The sequence below is a fragment of the Pristiophorus japonicus genome, chromosome 11, assembly GCF_044704955.1.
Source record: "Pristiophorus japonicus isolate sPriJap1 chromosome 11, sPriJap1.hap1, whole genome shotgun sequence".
In the NCBI taxonomy this organism is placed as follows: Eukaryota; Metazoa; Chordata; class Chondrichthyes; family Pristiophoridae; genus Pristiophorus; species Pristiophorus japonicus.
This window is the reverse complement of record NC_091987.1, coordinates 73,096,182-73,112,779: the sequence shown is the minus strand read 5'-3', so window position 1 is coordinate 73,112,779 and position 16,598 is coordinate 73,096,182. Positions and strand designations below refer to the sequence as shown.

The following is a 16,598-nucleotide window of genomic DNA, read 5'->3' as shown; positions in this document are numbered from 1 at the left end:
CAGTCAGCCAGGCAGTATGCAGGGGGCTAACAGTCGGCGGGCCCCGAAGACTCAGCTGGTCCCAAAAGGGCCGGCGGGCCCCAAAAAGAGCACTGTGAGAAGGATCGGCCGGCCTGAGGATTCTGGCTGCAGGAGCTCCAGCAGGGCAATGAGGAGGAGGCAGCCGATCGAGTAGAAAGATTGTATTAGTGAGTCGGATAATGACGATCACGTTCTGCGCATGCGCCACCAGGCGGCCTGGAATGGTTCCGGACGAGGGGTGGTGGCGGATAAGGGAGTCCCGGATAAGAGAGGTTCAACCTGTACATAAATCTATCAATCTCAGTTTTGAAATTTTCCAGTGACCTAGTCTCAACAGCTTTTTGGGGGGAAAGTGTTTTTCAAATTTCCCTTCACGTGAAGAAGTGCTTTCTGACATCACCTTGAACGGTCTAAGCTCTAATTTTAAGGTTATGCCCCCTTGTTCTGGACTTTGTCATCAGAGGAAATAGTTTCTCTCTATCTACCCTATCAAATCCTTTAATCATCTTAAGCACTTCAATTAGATCAACCTTCAATCTTCTATATTCAAGGGAATACAAACCAAGTCTATGCAACCTGTCCTCATAAATGTAACCTTTTAGCCCCAGTATCATTCTGGTGAATCGGCACTGCACCTCCCCCAAGGCTAAAATATTCTTCCTGAGGTGCGGTGGCCAGAACTGAATGCAGTACTCCAGATGGGGTCTAACCAGAACTCTGCACAGCTGTAACTCAACTTCCAGATGTACTTCTGAACCAAAATATGGGTCAGGAAGATAATTTTTTTTTAGGGAAACCAGAAACATTTGTAGTTTAAATCCAGGTTAAAAAAAAAGTGGATAAACTGACTTTTAAATCAGAGGACAATGAAAGACACTAAAAAGAGAATTGGAGAAATAAAAAAGAGAGGGAATAAAATATAGAGAGTCCTAGTTGTAATCTAATAAAGCATTTTGTTTAAAAGGGTTGACTTGCGTTTATGGATGCGCACAAGTGCATGGTTCTCAGTACCACCATCTGACATGGGAATCATTTATGAATTTCTGATTAAACTAACAGCGCTCCAAATAGCTGATGTCAGCCTGGGCAGCAGTAGCGGAATTATAATTATCCTCGCTGTTGTAGGCTTTTTATTGAGGGGATGGGGGGCAGGGTGAAGATAGATTAGCCACAGTTCCTGCTCCTGATCACTATCCGGCGATCTTGTTGGAAAACTTATTTGGACCGTGTACATATCAATGTCAGCGAAGCAAATCTGATTTGGCTTGACTATAATGCTTCCTCCCATCAGTCAAATATCAAACCACATTCACATTCATTACCCACATTCACACGTGAAGAACAGCCAAGATACCACACAGCAGCCAACACTAATGGATCATGCGAGGAAGGGAGACGAGGAGAATAATAATAATGCAGTTGTAGCTGCGCTGTGTATTGATACAAGAATTAAGTTTGTTAGTGAGGTGTATAAAGCTGAAAAACACATGAAAATCCACTTCTGGAGGGGAAACGCCTGGGGGAAAAAAATAAAATCACAAAATCTGCATTCATACAGCCTAATACCCAAATCCCAGAGACAGAGTATTCAAACACGACATTACAAGATACCAATATTTTGCATTGGTATTTATAGCCCTGACAATTTAATTACTCCTCAGAAAGCTCAAGTACCTTTTAACCTATTTCTGTTATTCCTGCACAGATGTCACAATATGCAATTATAAATGCAAGGGAGGAAGATTTAGAGTTCAAAGTGGCATTGCTCTTCAAGAACAGTCACACTTGAATGAATACAGACCATTAAATGAACTGACCTTACACAGTGGTAATGATTTCGAATTTAACTCGAGTGAATAATGTTGTTCCAGTGATGGTAGGACTGTGGGCAAGCTGCTGATGAAATACAGTTAAATACTGTAGTCTGTAAAGTTCAACTGATGGCATTTTGCTCAATTGCGCTATCACTTCAAGGAGAAATTTAAGAGTTTGCTTGTGAACTGTTACACGTGGTTACTCATTTCCTTTAAGGAATTAAATAAATTAGAGAGCGTTGATATCAGTATAAATTGTATATGGTTTGTTGGCTAAAAAAAAAATAGAAAAATCTGGAAATATTCAGGTTAAACTGCATCTGTGGGGAAACTGAAGTTAGTCAGTCAATGGGGTCAAGTTTCAGCCGCCCGCTAGAACGGCGCACATCAGAGAGGCCCGCCTAATTTATAGAACAGAAATTGTGCCGAATACTTGCCTCGCGATTCTCAGATAGCTGTAGGCCCATTTCCAACTCGGCGCTGCGCAGCAGGAGCTGCTGGGGGCGGAGCTACAGCCCTGTGCTAAAAACAGTGCCGGCAGCTGCGCGCGTGCACAGTAGCTGCCAGCGTCCTGTCTCCGGGGCGATGACCCTATCCCACGCCGAAGGGAAGTCGCCCCTATCCCCGGCCGAGTGGCCTGCGCATCTTACTTCGGCAGCGGAGCCCGCCCGGCCTCTTGCTGGAGGAGGGCCCCGCCCGAAGAACTCCTGGCAGTTGGCGTCGTCGTTGTCGTCAGCGGGGTGCGCCCGCCTGGCCTCTCGCTGGAGGTGGGCCCCGCCCAAAGAGTCGGCAGCCCAGCATCGGCTGCGTGCGGTCCCCACCCAAAGTCCTCGGCGGGGCCCGGCTTCTTTGTCGTCGGTGGGGCCTGCCCGCCATCTTCTTCTCTTCTCCCTAACCCACCCCCCCCTCCAAATCTTCTCTTCTCCCGCCTCCCGCCCCCCCCCAATCATCTTCTCTTCCGCATAAAGCACTTGCTTTGGGAATCTCATGTCTGGCATGCGAACTATGTGGCCTACCCAGCGAAGCTGATAGAGTGTGGTCAGTGCTTCAATGCTGGGGGATGTTAGCCTGGGCGAGGACACTGATTTTGGTGCGCCTGTCCTCACAGGGGATTTGTCGGATCTTGCGGAGACATAGTTGGTGATATATCTCCAGCGACTTGAGGTTCTTCTGTACATCGTCCATGCCTCTGAGCCATACAGGAGGGCGGGTATTACTACAGCCCTGTAGACCATGAGCTTGGTGGTAGATTTGAGGGCCTGGTCTTCGAACACTCTTTTCCTCAGGCAGCTGAAGGCTGCACTGGTGCACTGGAGGCGGTGTTGGATCTCCGCATCAATGTCTGCTTTTGTTGAGAAGACGCTCCCGAGGTATGGGAAGTGGTCCACGTTGTCCAGGGCCCGCCATGGATCTTGATGACTGGGGGGGGGTGGGGGGCAGTGCTATGCAGCGAGGACAGGCTGGTGGAGGAACTTTGTCTTACCGATGTTTAGCGTAAGGCATATGCTTTCATATGCCTCAGTAAATACGTCGACTATATCTTGGAGTTCAGCCTCAGAATGTACGCCGATGCAGGCGTCGTCCACGTATTTGTAGCTCAACAACAGAGGTTGGGGTGGTCTTGGACCTGGCCTGGAGACGGCGAAGGTTGAACAGCTTCCCACTAGTTCTGGAGCTTTCTCCATCCACCACCTGTTCTTTAGGTCCCGGGTTTTTTTGTTGAACCTCAGCCTTGAGCCGCCTGTAATGTTGTTTTGCTGCTCCAGAGTTGGGTTGTTGCTGGAGGCACAGAAATGCTCTACGCTTGCGATCTATTAGTTCTTGGATCTCCTGATCATTCTCATCAAACCAGTCCTGGTGTTTTTTGGTTGAGTGACCAAGTGTCTCCTCACAGGCACTGGTTATGGAGGCCTCGAGGGCAGACCAAGCACTGTGGGCATTTAGCATCTCAGGGTCATCAAGGCACGCCAGGTTAGCCGTGAGGCGCTGGCTGTATAGGGCTCTCTTAGCTGGGTCTTTAAGTGACCCGGCATTAACTTTTTTGCGGCACTGCTTCTGCTTTCCCCTCTACTTTGGGGCTATGTTAATGTCGATGATGGATCGGATTAGGCGGTAGGCTGTTCAACAGTCGTCAGCTCCTGTCATGGCGCGGAGGATGTGCACATCCTTGCGATCCCTGGCTCGGACGACGACATAGTCGAGCAGGTGCCAGTGTTTGGAGTGAGGGTGTTGCCACGATGCCTTTTATTTGTCCCTCTGGCGGAACAGGGTGTTGGTGATGAGGAGTTCATGTTCTAGACATTTTGCCAGGAGTGGGGTACTGCTCGAGTTGGTTTTCCCTACCCCCTCTCTGCCAATCACACCTCCCCAGAGGGCTGTGTCTTTGCCGACCCTGGCATTGAAGTCACCTAGGAGGATTAATTTGTCGCCCGCGGGGATGCGGGACAGGGATGTTGAGGTTGGAATAAAAACCCTCTTTGGTCTCATCCGTTGCATCGAGTGTTGGGGCGTATGCACTGATGACTGTGGCACACTGGTTCCGGGATAGAGCAAGCCGAAGTCATGAGGTGTTCATTAACCTCGCAGGGGAAGTCTTTGAGGCGGTCGAACAGCTCATTTTTGATGGCGAAGCTGACTTCATGCTTTAATCTTCCATTTATGGAGAAGGTGGCAGCACCTACCATGACCAGTTCTGAGGTGGTTGATGATTGTCCATTGTTTGCGAGGAAGATTTGTTCCTTCAGGTTGTACTGTGGGGTCCTCTATAAGGAATCCATTCCGTATGTCACAGTTCTTCCAAGCATTTTGCCATCGGTCATCAAGGCTGGGGGGAGATCGCTGAAGAGCTTTGGCAACAGTCTAAAATGGCCTTCTAGATTTGAGATGGGTTGGTGGTAGGCTGTTCCAAGTCAGCCTGGATTGGCATGGCTTTGCTGGTGTAGCGGTTGTATTCTCTGGAGACTGCATATTTGTGGCGTAGATGTGGTGGTGCGATGTTTGCATGCATTATAGTGATACACATCTGTGGGATCATTTTGATCAAATATTTTAAAATGGAATTATTACAGCAGCACAGGTTATTTTAATGAGATGCATGCTCAACATGTTCAAACACTGTGGAGCAGCAATCAACTGTGAATAGAATGCTCAAATATATAACCAAAACAATAGAATACACACTGTAGGAAGTCATGTTCATACTGTACAATGCGGTGTCTGGCAGGCCACATCTTGAGTACTGCATCCAATCTTGTCACTGAGCCACAAAGGAGACATGCCCTGGACGACGTTTATAGAAGAGCCACAACACTGATTCCTATACTATATCACATCATTATGGGCGATGCCATGGAGTGGGGACTTTGGGTCCTTAATGGATGGATGAGCCAAGATTGTTTACATGGCATTCCTCATTTGTATCTTCAACAGCAGCTTCCTTCCCTGCGACCTCTACCGAGAAAGACAAACAGCAGTGTCGGCGAACATGATCACCAAATCACACCGCATCCTGACTTGCACAGATATCACCATTCCTTTATCATCACTGGGTCAGTAGTCTGGAATTTCCTACCGAACACCACTGTGGAAGAACCATCACTACAAGGACTGCAATGCTTCAAGAAATACAACTACGATGGACAATAAATACAGCCATGCCAATGTCATTGACATCCCAAGAACAAATGTATATATTTTTTTAATCATCTTGTGAAAAGAAACACAGTGAATCTTGTAATCTGAAATTTAAAAAAAAAATGTACTACAAATGCACATCTAGAATTTTAAAAAGTGAAGAACCGTTTAACATTTCAGAAAGAATCCTTTGTCAAAACTGGCCAGGTCTGGCAAGAGAGGTCCCTTTAAAAGTGACAAAATTAGAGAGAAGGGAAGAACAACAGGTAGAGGTCTAGAGTTCATTTATCCAACTACTTTCACAAAGAGACAGCTAATTCGTTTAATAACCAGCAGAGATATATTTAAAACACAAGCTAAAATCGCAAAACAATAATCAATAAATTGGGTTTATCGGGCAATATTAGTTTTAACCTTTTTGTGAAGGCCCATGCCAGGGTATAATTCTATGATCACTGACATACCTTTAAAACTGTATCCAAGTGCCCATTCTTCATCTATGAACCCAGTTTGCAAATGTGCAGCAAATCTTTATCACTCTGGTGCACATGACAGCTGAACCAAAAGTTGTTCTCAACCAAAATCTACAGACAAACACTTCTAGCAGAAGTCACCAAACAAATCTCAAGGATATTTCCACTTTTTTGGTCCTGCATAGATCTGGGACAGCAAGGCCAATTCCCAACTCATACTGGAATCCCTGCCAAGATCAACACACTCAAACCAGGGATTGAACCTTTCTGCCACATGTGGGCCAGTATCATACTAGACTTTGCATTCCTTTCCCTACTACATAATGGATGGATGTAAAAGATCCTATGTCACTAGCAAGAGCAAGGAGATCCCCCAGTGTTCTGGCCAATATTCAACCCTCAACCATCATCTCAAAAATGGTCAATGATCTCATTTGCTGTTTGCGAGGCCATTCTGTGCGCAAAGCGGCTGCTGTGTGTGCCTACAAAACAATATGGTTCTCTGAAGCACGGACACAATGGGCTAAATGGCTTCATTGGTTGTAATTTCTATAACATGGCCTAAACTTTAAAAAAATCAAGTCACTATCTGTGAAGCACTGGGAGATGTCTCAAGAACATGAGAAATGCTATATATATGAACAGCCTCTCATTCTTCTTTTTAAACATAATTACTCTGCCATAAAGTCAGTATTGTCTTTATAGCAAGTGTGCCAACACCTACACCTTTACATAGCAGCCCACTTCAAAACCTGAGCTTAGTATTGCTTCCAAGATCAGTTCAAGGACATATGTGCAGCCACATACTTGTTCCTCACAAGAACAGGTTTAGAGGCTTGTTTCTCCTTAAGGATGTTGGGACTGCATCTCGTCAGATAGGAGCTCTAAATGTATTTGATCCGCAGGTGGTATCTTTTCTGGTTTCTCAAGATAGCTTTAAAAAAAAAGAGATCACCTACCTTAGTGGACAACTTCACAAATACCTTTAAAGGAGTTCCTGTTTAATTATCTCAAGCCACCATAGGTGAGAGCTTACATGCACAGCATCTCCCAGCACCCTTTAACAGAGCACAAAGGAACACCAGAAAACCTTCCTGGTAGAGGGTGCCCATTTTTAGAAATCTTCACTGTATTCCTTACTGTACAGGGAGCTATGGACTATGAAATTAGACACTCTCTGGTGCTGAATTTGGAAACATAGGGTTTGATTGTCAGTGCGATCTGACTGGCATTTTAATTACTATGGTGGACTGCTTTAATTCACTATCACAACCATTCAAAGCTAGACTGTCCAGAAAATGCAGTTGCACTTTTACGAAATCAAAGAGAATGCAAAAATTCTGATCACAATTCCTTCATCAGGCAATATAAATCATCAGGGAGGAAGAGGTTAGTATTAATCACCCCCAACACCCAATGCTGGCCCAGACAGTCTGAATTTATGGATCTTTTCTTACACATTTCTAAGAGGTACAACTTGATCTTCCAAATGGAGAGCAAGACTATGAAGATCCATATTCAAGATGGTTAACACAATGGCTCAAGAACATAAGAAATAGGAGGAGTAGGCCATTTGGCCCCTTGACCCTGCTCCACCATTCAATGAGATCATGGCTGATCTTCTCTCTCAACTCCACTTGCCTGCATCCAATTTAAAATGTCTTCTTTTTATCTTATACATCAAATGTCTGTCCTTTCCCTTACAAATCTAGTAAGCAACCCGAGTGTTGCTGTCTCTCTGTCTGAAGATCTGGCTATCTTGACCACTGTTAGAAGTTCAGGGGCTTACCATAAATATTCTCTTGGGCACTGGTCACTCCTGCAAGTAGCCTGAGCATCTTACTTTTAGGGGTGTGCCCATAACTACCCTAAAAATGAGAATGGCGATTGTGATCCATATTAACTGCTACAAACCTACTGCGAAAAGGCACATGCTTACTCGACAAGGTAGTTCGTATTTTCAGATTTAAAATGAGAACAGTACTAAGTAGTAGGTATATTTTAATATTAATATTTTACACCTTCCTCCTAAAACCTTCCTTTTTTTAAATGAATTCTGATTAGAAAAAAATATTTATACTGCTACACCACAGCATACCTGAAGGATATTTGACCAGATGCTGACCATGACTGAAACTTTGCTCACACAAACAGGAATTCTGTCACCAATCATCTGTGCTAATATAGCAGGAAAATTAGGATCGCTTTGGTTCTCAGATGGCAACTGGAAGCCAACATTCATTCCTATGCAAATACTGTTGTGGTGAGCACCATGGAAGCTATTTTACACTGGATCTACTTCCCCGATACTCCCTGTAATGGCATCTATTAATATTGTGTCATCTTTTCTTCTTTTTAGGCGGTCCCTCGAATCAAGGATGACTTGCTTCTATGCCAAAAAGGGATGAGTTTGATGAGTTCACAGGTGTTTCAATGAAGTACCTAATATTCCAGGTCCCGAACTCATATCGAATGGTGGAAGATGCCTGTGCATGGATTTTTTTAATGTGTGGTGGCCGTTGCACACCAGCCACCACACGGGCTTGACAGAGCTTGGTCTTGGTCCAGTGGCAAGGATTAACCAAGATGACTGGAGACCAGCTCTGCTGCACGGACCTAATACGCATACATATCAGTGTGGGCTGGCCCGTGCTGCCCGAGCCCACGCCTCTTCTCGGCCCCGATCACGTCGCTCTGCACTCACGCCGCACCGTCCTCACCGCTCCTGCTGTACCTACTCGCACTGCAATCAATGACCTGGACCTTGGTGACGTTCAATCCAGTCGCCCTCCTCACTGCCGTCACCCTCCTGCACCAGCTAGCGCTGCTCCCTGGAGTAGTATGTCATCACATAAGGCCCCAACCTGCTGCAGATGTTCCCTCGTGGGTCAGGGCCACCACGCTGCTCCCAGGAAGAGAAACACCCGGGAGATAAATCATAGGAGCTTTAACAATTAGAAACAGCTTTTTTAAAGTAATTGAATACTTTGGTTATTACTTATAATTATATCTGAGATGGGGAAAAAAGGAACCAAGCAACCTAATATTGTGTAATCTTGTTATGACAGTATAGTGAAACCTAACTGGATGATCATCCACTCAACAGGATATATACTGGAATCAGACCCAAAGGTGGTAATTGTAAGCAAGTTTTACAAATTGTACTTTTTGCTGCTATCATAAGAAATCTATTATCTATAATATTGGGGAATGCTTTAACAAATCAGATAAAGAATGGTTTATTTATATAATTATATTTAAGTCATATTTATCAATTTAGAAGAATGAATGCATCAGAATTACTAAAAAGCACCTCTACCAGGATAAGAACTGAATTCTGACACTTCCCTCCTTCCTCCACAAAATAATCTGGAAAATCTAAATGCTTTACAGAATGCAGTTGTTACATACGAATAGCCGGAGGCTTGGGGTCCGAGACCTTCTCAGAACCACCCTCACTACATTTTTACTCGGTTTATACTGATGGCAATCTCTCGGCTTCCTTCTACATTAGGCCCCTGTCGGGATGTTAACACCTCTCACCATTTAATAACAGCAGTATTCCAAATAACTCGACTTTCGCCGCACACTGGATCGCATTCGATATTTCTTGACATATTTAAAACAATGTAAAACAGCCGCAACTTACCGGCTATTTCCTCCTCTGTTAATATTTAATATAGTGTCGGTATTTCTCCTGATAGCCTCGTTCTCTACCCTTCACCTCCCGGCCCTTTCAGAATCCCAGGCCACCCACGCGCGCATGCTCGGACGTCACCGATAAGCTTGCTGGGTAATTGGTTCTCTCGCGCTCCCCCTCGGGTGGCCGGTGACGCTCCATCGCCCTTCGCCGACACGCTGCCTCTATGACGCGTGCTCATACGTTACCGATAAGCTTGCTGACTGATTGGTTCTCTCTCCCGGTGACGCTCCACCGCTCTTCGCCAACATGCCCGTCTCTCTATGACGCATGCTCAGACGTCACCGCTAAGCTTGGCAGCTGATTGGTTCTCGCTCGCGCCACCTCTTTATGACGCATGTTTCCCCCAGGCGCAGCCAGGCAACAGGTCCAGGTTTGTTCAATGGAAGCTTCTCGGGCCCGCGGATCAGCCGTGCGGACATGTGCAGGCTGCACCAACAGTTTTGTAGGCAATGGGGCACCACCAGACAGAAGATGACGACCACCAGGTCGTGCAGGATTCCTCGGAATGCATCTTGCTCTCCAACTAGTATTCGGTTCTGGTGACTCAGCTGTACAGGGGTGGGGAGAGGAAGAGTGGAAGAGCAATAGTGGTAGGGGATTCAATAGTTATGGGCATTTCTACAGCTGCAGCTGTCACTCCAGAATGGCATGTTGCCTCCCTGGTGGCAGGGTTAGGAATGTCACTAAGCGGCTCCAGAACATTCTGAGAGGGGAGGGTGAATAGCCAGAGGTCGTGGTTCATATCAGTACCAACAACAGGTAGAAAGAGGGACGAGGTCCTGCAGGCAGATTTTAGGGAGCTAGGAATGAAAGTAAAAAGCAGGACCTCAAAGGTAGTAATCTCCAGATTACTCCCAGTGCCATGTGCTAGTGAGTATAGCAATAGGAGGATAGAGCTGATGAATGCGTGGCTGGAGAGATGGCACAGGAGGGAGGGCTTCAGATTCAAGGGGCATTAAGACCAATTCGGGGGTAGGTGGGACCAGTACAGGCCAGAAGGGTCGTACCTTAACATGGCCAGAACCAATGTCCTCGTGGGAAGTTTTGCTAGTGCTGGTAGAGGAAGGTTTAAACTAATTTGGCAGGGAGATGGGCACCAGGATGTAACATTCAGAAGGGGAAATAAAGTGCTCAAAGGAGAGGCAGAGAGCATTAAAGTAAGAAATAGTAAGGTATTAGGTGGGGTCAAACTAAGAGAATACAAGATGGTGTAAGATGGGTTTTCAGTGTATGTATGTGAACGCACGAAGCGTCGTAAACAAGCTAAGTGAGCTGCAGGCACAACTAGCCAAATGGGAACAGGATGTGGCAATAACGGAGAGACCTAGCTCAAAAAAGGGCAGGACTGGGTATTAAATATTCCTAGTTATAAAGGTGTTCAGGAAAGATAGGAGGTAGTGTGGCAGTATTGGTTAAGGAGAATGTTACAGTGCTGGAAAGGGACGATGTCCTGGATGGGTCAAGGACACCATCTATATGGGTAGAGTTAAATAATAGAGGTGCCATTACACTACTAGGTGTATTCTATAGACCACTAAATAGTGGGAAAGATATGAAGGACAAATTTGCAGAGCGGTGCAAGAACTAGAGAGTAGTAATAATGGGGGACTTCAACTATGCTAATATAGACTGGGATCATAATAGTATTAAGGGCAGAAAGGGGGAAGAATTTCTGAAGCATGTTCAGGAGAATTTTCTTAATCAGTATGTTTCCAGCCCGATGAGGAAGGAGGCATTGCTGGATCTGGTTCTGGGGAATGAGGTAGGTCAAGTGGAGCAAATGTCAGTAGGTGAACATTTCGGGAACAGTGATCATTGTATCATAAGGTTTAGATTAGCTATAGAAAAGGACAGGGAGCAATCTAAAGTAAAAATGTTTAACTGTGGGAAGGCCAATTTCAGTGGATGAGAATGGATCTGGCCCGGGTAAACTGGAATCAAAGATTGGCAGGCAAAACTGTAATGGGACAATGGGCTGCCTTTAAAGAAGAAATATTTCAGATACAGTTGAGGTATATTTCCACTAGGGGGAAAGGCAGGCCAACTAAAGTCAGGGCTCCTTGGATAGCAAAAGAGATGGAGAATATGATGAAGCAGAAAAAGAGTGTGTATGATAGATGTCAGGTTGCAACTACAACTGAGAATCAGGCTATATATAGAAAGGTCGGAGAAGTGAAAAAGAAAATAAGAGGGGCAAAGAGAGGGTACGAGAATAAAATGGCAGTCAACATAAAAGGTAATCCAAAAGTCTTCTATAGGCATATAAATAGTAAAAGGGTAGTAAGAGGGGTGGGGCCGATTGGGGACCAAAAAAGAGACCTATGCATGTAGGCAGAAGGTATGGCTGAAGTACTAAATGATTACTTTGCATCTGTCTTCACCAAGGAAGAAGATGCTGCCATAGACATAGTGAAGGAGGGAGGTAGTGGAGACACTTGATAGGATAAAAATGTATAAAGAAGAGGTATTAGAAAGGCTAACTATTAAAGGTAGATAAATCACCAGGAGCACCTAGGATGCTGAGGGAATTGAGGGCAGAAATTGCGGAACTACTTGCCATAATATTCCAATCCTCCATAGATATGGGGGTGGTGCCAGAGGACTGGAGGATTGCAAATGTTACACCATTGTTCAAAAAAAAAGGTGTAAAGATAAACCCAGCAACTACAGGCCAGTCAGTTTAACCTTGGTAGTGGGGAAGCTTTTAGAAACAGTAATCAGAGATAAAATTAACAGTCACTTGGATAGGTGTGGATTAATTAAGGAAAGAAAGCCAGCATGGATTTATTAAAGGTAAATAGCGTTTAACCAACTTGATCGAGTTTTTTGATGAGGTAACAGAGAGGGTTGATTAGGGTAATGCGGTTGACGTGGTGAACATGGATTTCCAAAAGGCATTTGACAAAGTGCCACATAATAGGTTTGCCAGCAAAGTTAAAGCCCATGGAATAAAAGGGAGAGTGGCAGCATGGATACAAAATTGGCTAAGTGACAGGAAACAAACAGTTGTTTTTCAGACTGGAGGAAGGTGTTCCCCAGAGAACCACTGCTTTTCTTGATAAAAATTAGTGACTTGGACGTGGGTGTACAGGGCACAATTTCAAAATTTGCAGATGACACAAAACTTGGAAGTATAGTGAACAGGGAGGAGGAGAGTGATAGACTTCAGGAAGACAGACAGGCTGGTGAAATGGGTGGACACATGGCAGATGAAATTTAACTCAAAGTGTGAAGTGAAAATTTTAGTAGAAAGAATGAGGAGAGGACATATAAACTGATATATTCACAGAGCACAGCACACACAGCTTCTAACATAGCAGGCAGCTCTGTCAGAAGCCTCCGGAACAGCCTGGTCTGTTTAATTATTAACTCTAGTTGCAATACACAATACGTCCACATCCACAGTGTGGAGCTACAAACATTACAAGCTCACAGACATTACACTTCTCCCTCCATAATGAAGAAGTTATTATAACAAACATCAGACATAACTTGCATGTTTATACATAACATAGGATATAGACTTTTTTTTCCAGATTTACAAATTTAACTTAACCACTTGTTTCCTATTTCGAAGAGGATACCTTCGCTCTCGAACAGAACCTTCCAAACACGGTGTCGAATTTAAACTCATTCGAGGCTCATCCTGAGGAACGTTTTCCTCCATGGAATTTCCTTGATTTTCATTTGAACTCACTAACTTCAGGCTGTTTGTTTTCCTGACTCGGACTCAGACTAGCATTCTGATTTTCTCTTGGATTTGTTTCCAGTACACTGGATGTAGGATTTGCTACTGGTATATCAAAACTATCTGATGAGTCTGAAATAATTGAATCATTCACACCTTTAACTCCTTCCATGTCTGTAGGTAAAATATCAATATGAACAAACCTATGAGGATGAGGTCCTACGAATCTATATGGGTAGAGCTGCAGAACACTAAAGGGCAAAAAACGTTAGTGGGAGTTGTGTACAGACCTCCAAACAGTAGTAGTGATGTTGGGGAGGGCATCAATCAGGAAATTAGGAGTGCATGCAATAAAGGTGCAGCATTTATAATGGGTGACTTTAATATGCACATAGATTGGGCTAGCCAAACTGGAAGCAATACGGTGGAGGAGGATTTCCTGAAGTGCATAAGGGATGGTTTTCTAGACCAATATGTCGAGGAACCAACTAGGGGGGAGGCCATCTTAGACTGGGTGTTGTGTAATGAGAGAGGATTAATTAACAATCTCATTGTGCGAGGCCCCTTGGGGAAGAGTGACCATAATATGGTGGAATTCTGCATTAGGATAGAGAATGAAACAGTTAATTCAGAGACCATGGTCCAGAACTTAAAGAAGGGTAACTTTGAAGGTATGAGGTGTGAATTGGCTAAGATAGATTGGCGAATGATACTTAAGGGGTTGACTGTGGATGGGCAATGGCAGACATTTAGAGACCGCATGGATGAATTACAACAATTGTACATTCCTGTCTGGCGTAAAAATAAAAAAGGGAAGGTGGCTCAACCGTGGCTATCTAGGGAAATCAGGGATAGTATTAAAGCCAAGGAAGTGGCATACAAATTGGCCAGAAATAGCAGCGAACCTGGGGACTGGGAGAAATTTAGAACTCAGCAGAGGAGGACAAAGGGTTTGATTAGGGCAGGGAAAATGGAGTACGAGAAGAAGCTTGCAGGGAACATTAAGGCGGATTGCAAAAGTTTCTATAGGTATGTAAAGAGAAAAAGGTTAATAAAGACAAACGTAGGTCCCCTGCAGTCAGAATCAGGGGAAGTCATAACGGGGAACAAAGAAATGGCAGACCAATTGAACAAGTACTTTGGTTCAGTATTCACTAAGGAGGACACAAACAACCTTCCGGATATAAAAGGGGTCAGAGGGTCTAGTAAGGAGGAGGAACTGAGGGAAATCTTTATTAGTCGGGAAATTGTGTTGTGGAAATTGATGGAATTGAAGGCCGATAAATCCCCAGGGCCTGATGGACTGCATCCCAGAGTACTTAAGGAGGTGAACTTGGAAAAAGCGGATGCATTGACAGTCATTTTCCAACATTCCATTGACTCTGGATCAGTTCCTATCGAGTGGAGGGTAGCCAATGTAACCCCACTTTTTAAAAAAGGAGGGAGAGAGAAAGCAGGGAATTATAGACCGGTCAGCCTGACCTTAGTAGTGGATAAAATGATGGAATCAATTATTAAGGATGTCATAGCAGCGCATTTGGAAAATGGTGACATGATAGGTCCAAGTCAGCATGGATTTGTGAAAGGGAGATCATGCTTGACAAATCTTCTGGAATTTTTTGAGGATGATTCCAGTAAAGTGGACAAAGGAGAACCAGTTGATGTGGTATATTTGGACTTTCAGAAGGCTTTCGACAAGGTCCTACACAGGAGATTAATGTGCAAAGTTAAAGCACATGGGATTGGGGGTAGTGTGCTGACGTGGATTGAGAACTGGTTGTCAGACAGGAAGCAAAGAGTAGGAGTAAATGGGTACTTTTCAGAATGGCAGGCAGTGACTAGTGGGGTACCGCAAGTTTCTGTTGCTGGGGCCCCAGCTGTTTACATTGTACATTAATGATTTAGACGAGGGGATTAAATGTAGTATCTCCAAATTTGCGGATGACACTAAGTTGGGTGGCAGTGTGAGCTGCGAGGAGGATGCTATGAGGCTGCAGAGTGACTTGGATAGGTTAGGTGAGTGGGCAAATGTGTGGCAGATGAAGTATAATGTGGATAAATGTTTGTTTTTACCACCAAAGTGGATAACCTGAGAGACAGACTATTATCTGAATGGTGACAGATTAGGAAAAGGGAAGGTGCAACGAGACCTGGGTGTCATGGTACATCAGTCATTGAAGGTTGGCATGCAGGTACAGCAGGCGGTTAAGAAAGCAAATGGCATGTTGGCCTTCATAGCGAGGGGATTTGAGTACAGGGGCAGGGAGGTGTTGCTACAGTTGTACAGGGCCTTGGTGAGGCCACACCTGGAGTATTGTGTACAATTTTGGTCTCCTAACTTGAGAAAGGACATTCTTGCTATTGAGGGAGTGCAGCGAAGATTCACCAGACTGATTCCCGGGATGGTGGGACTGACCTATCAAGAAAGACTGGATCAACTGGGCTTGTATTCACTGGAGTTCAGAAGAATGAGAGGGGACCTCATAGAAACGTTTAAAATCCTGACAGGTTAGATGCAGGAAGAATATTCCCAATGTTGGGGAAGTCCAGAACCAGGGGTCACAGTCTAAGGATAAGGGGTAAGCCATTTAGGACCGAGATGAGGAGAAACTTCTTCACCCAGAGAGTGGTGAACCTGTGGAATTCTCTCCCACAGAAAGTAGTTGAGGCCAATTCACTAAATATATTCAAAAGGGAGTTAGATGAAGTCCTTACTACTTGGGGGATCAAGGGGTATGGCGTGAAAGCAGGAAGGGGGTACTGAAGTTTCATGTTCAGCCATGAACTCATTGAATGGCGGTGCAGGCTAGAAGGGCTGAATGGCCTGCTCCTGCACTTATTTTCTATGTTTCTAACCAACATCACAAACAAATTATCTGGTCATGCAGTGTTGTTTGTCTGACCTTGCTGTGCGCAAATTGGCTGCTGCATTTCTCTATATTACAACAATGACCACACTTCACTATAAAAAATTATTTGCTTTGTTCTATATTACTAATCCTTGTACATATTTTTATATCCTCCACAAATTTAAGAATGGTTCAGTTTATTGGTCTAGAAATCCAATCGAGCTCTTGGCAATCAACTGAAAAAGTTAAAAAAAGATGTGCACCTACTTGTTCCTGTTGCGCCCGCTCGAACTTCCGATCCTGAGGCTTTCACTCCCTACGCATCAGAACACGTGCATGCTGGGACGTCTGTATGCTGGAGCTGGAGTCACATGGCTCTGGGCAGCCAATCAAGGTACAGTATTTTCTCATTCATAA

At 44.6% G+C, this 16,598-nt stretch overlaps 1 protein-coding gene across 2 annotated transcripts in view; it reads right to left on the bottom strand.

Annotated features, from left to right (window-relative positions):
- LOC139276076 (importin subunit alpha-5) overlaps positions 1-9,891 on the bottom strand; it is a 75,830-nt gene extending 65,939 nt beyond the window's left edge. Inside the window, exon 1 of one of the 2 annotated variants that reach the window (XM_070893530.1) lies at positions 9,830-9,891. The gene's annotated coding sequence lies outside the window, so the exon portion shown is untranslated. Of the gene's footprint in view, positions 1-9,590; positions 9,781-9,829 lie in introns of those variants that run through there. The other variant, XM_070893529.1, reaches the window with a different exon arrangement.
- Positions 9,892-16,598: the final 6,707 nt, after the last annotated feature.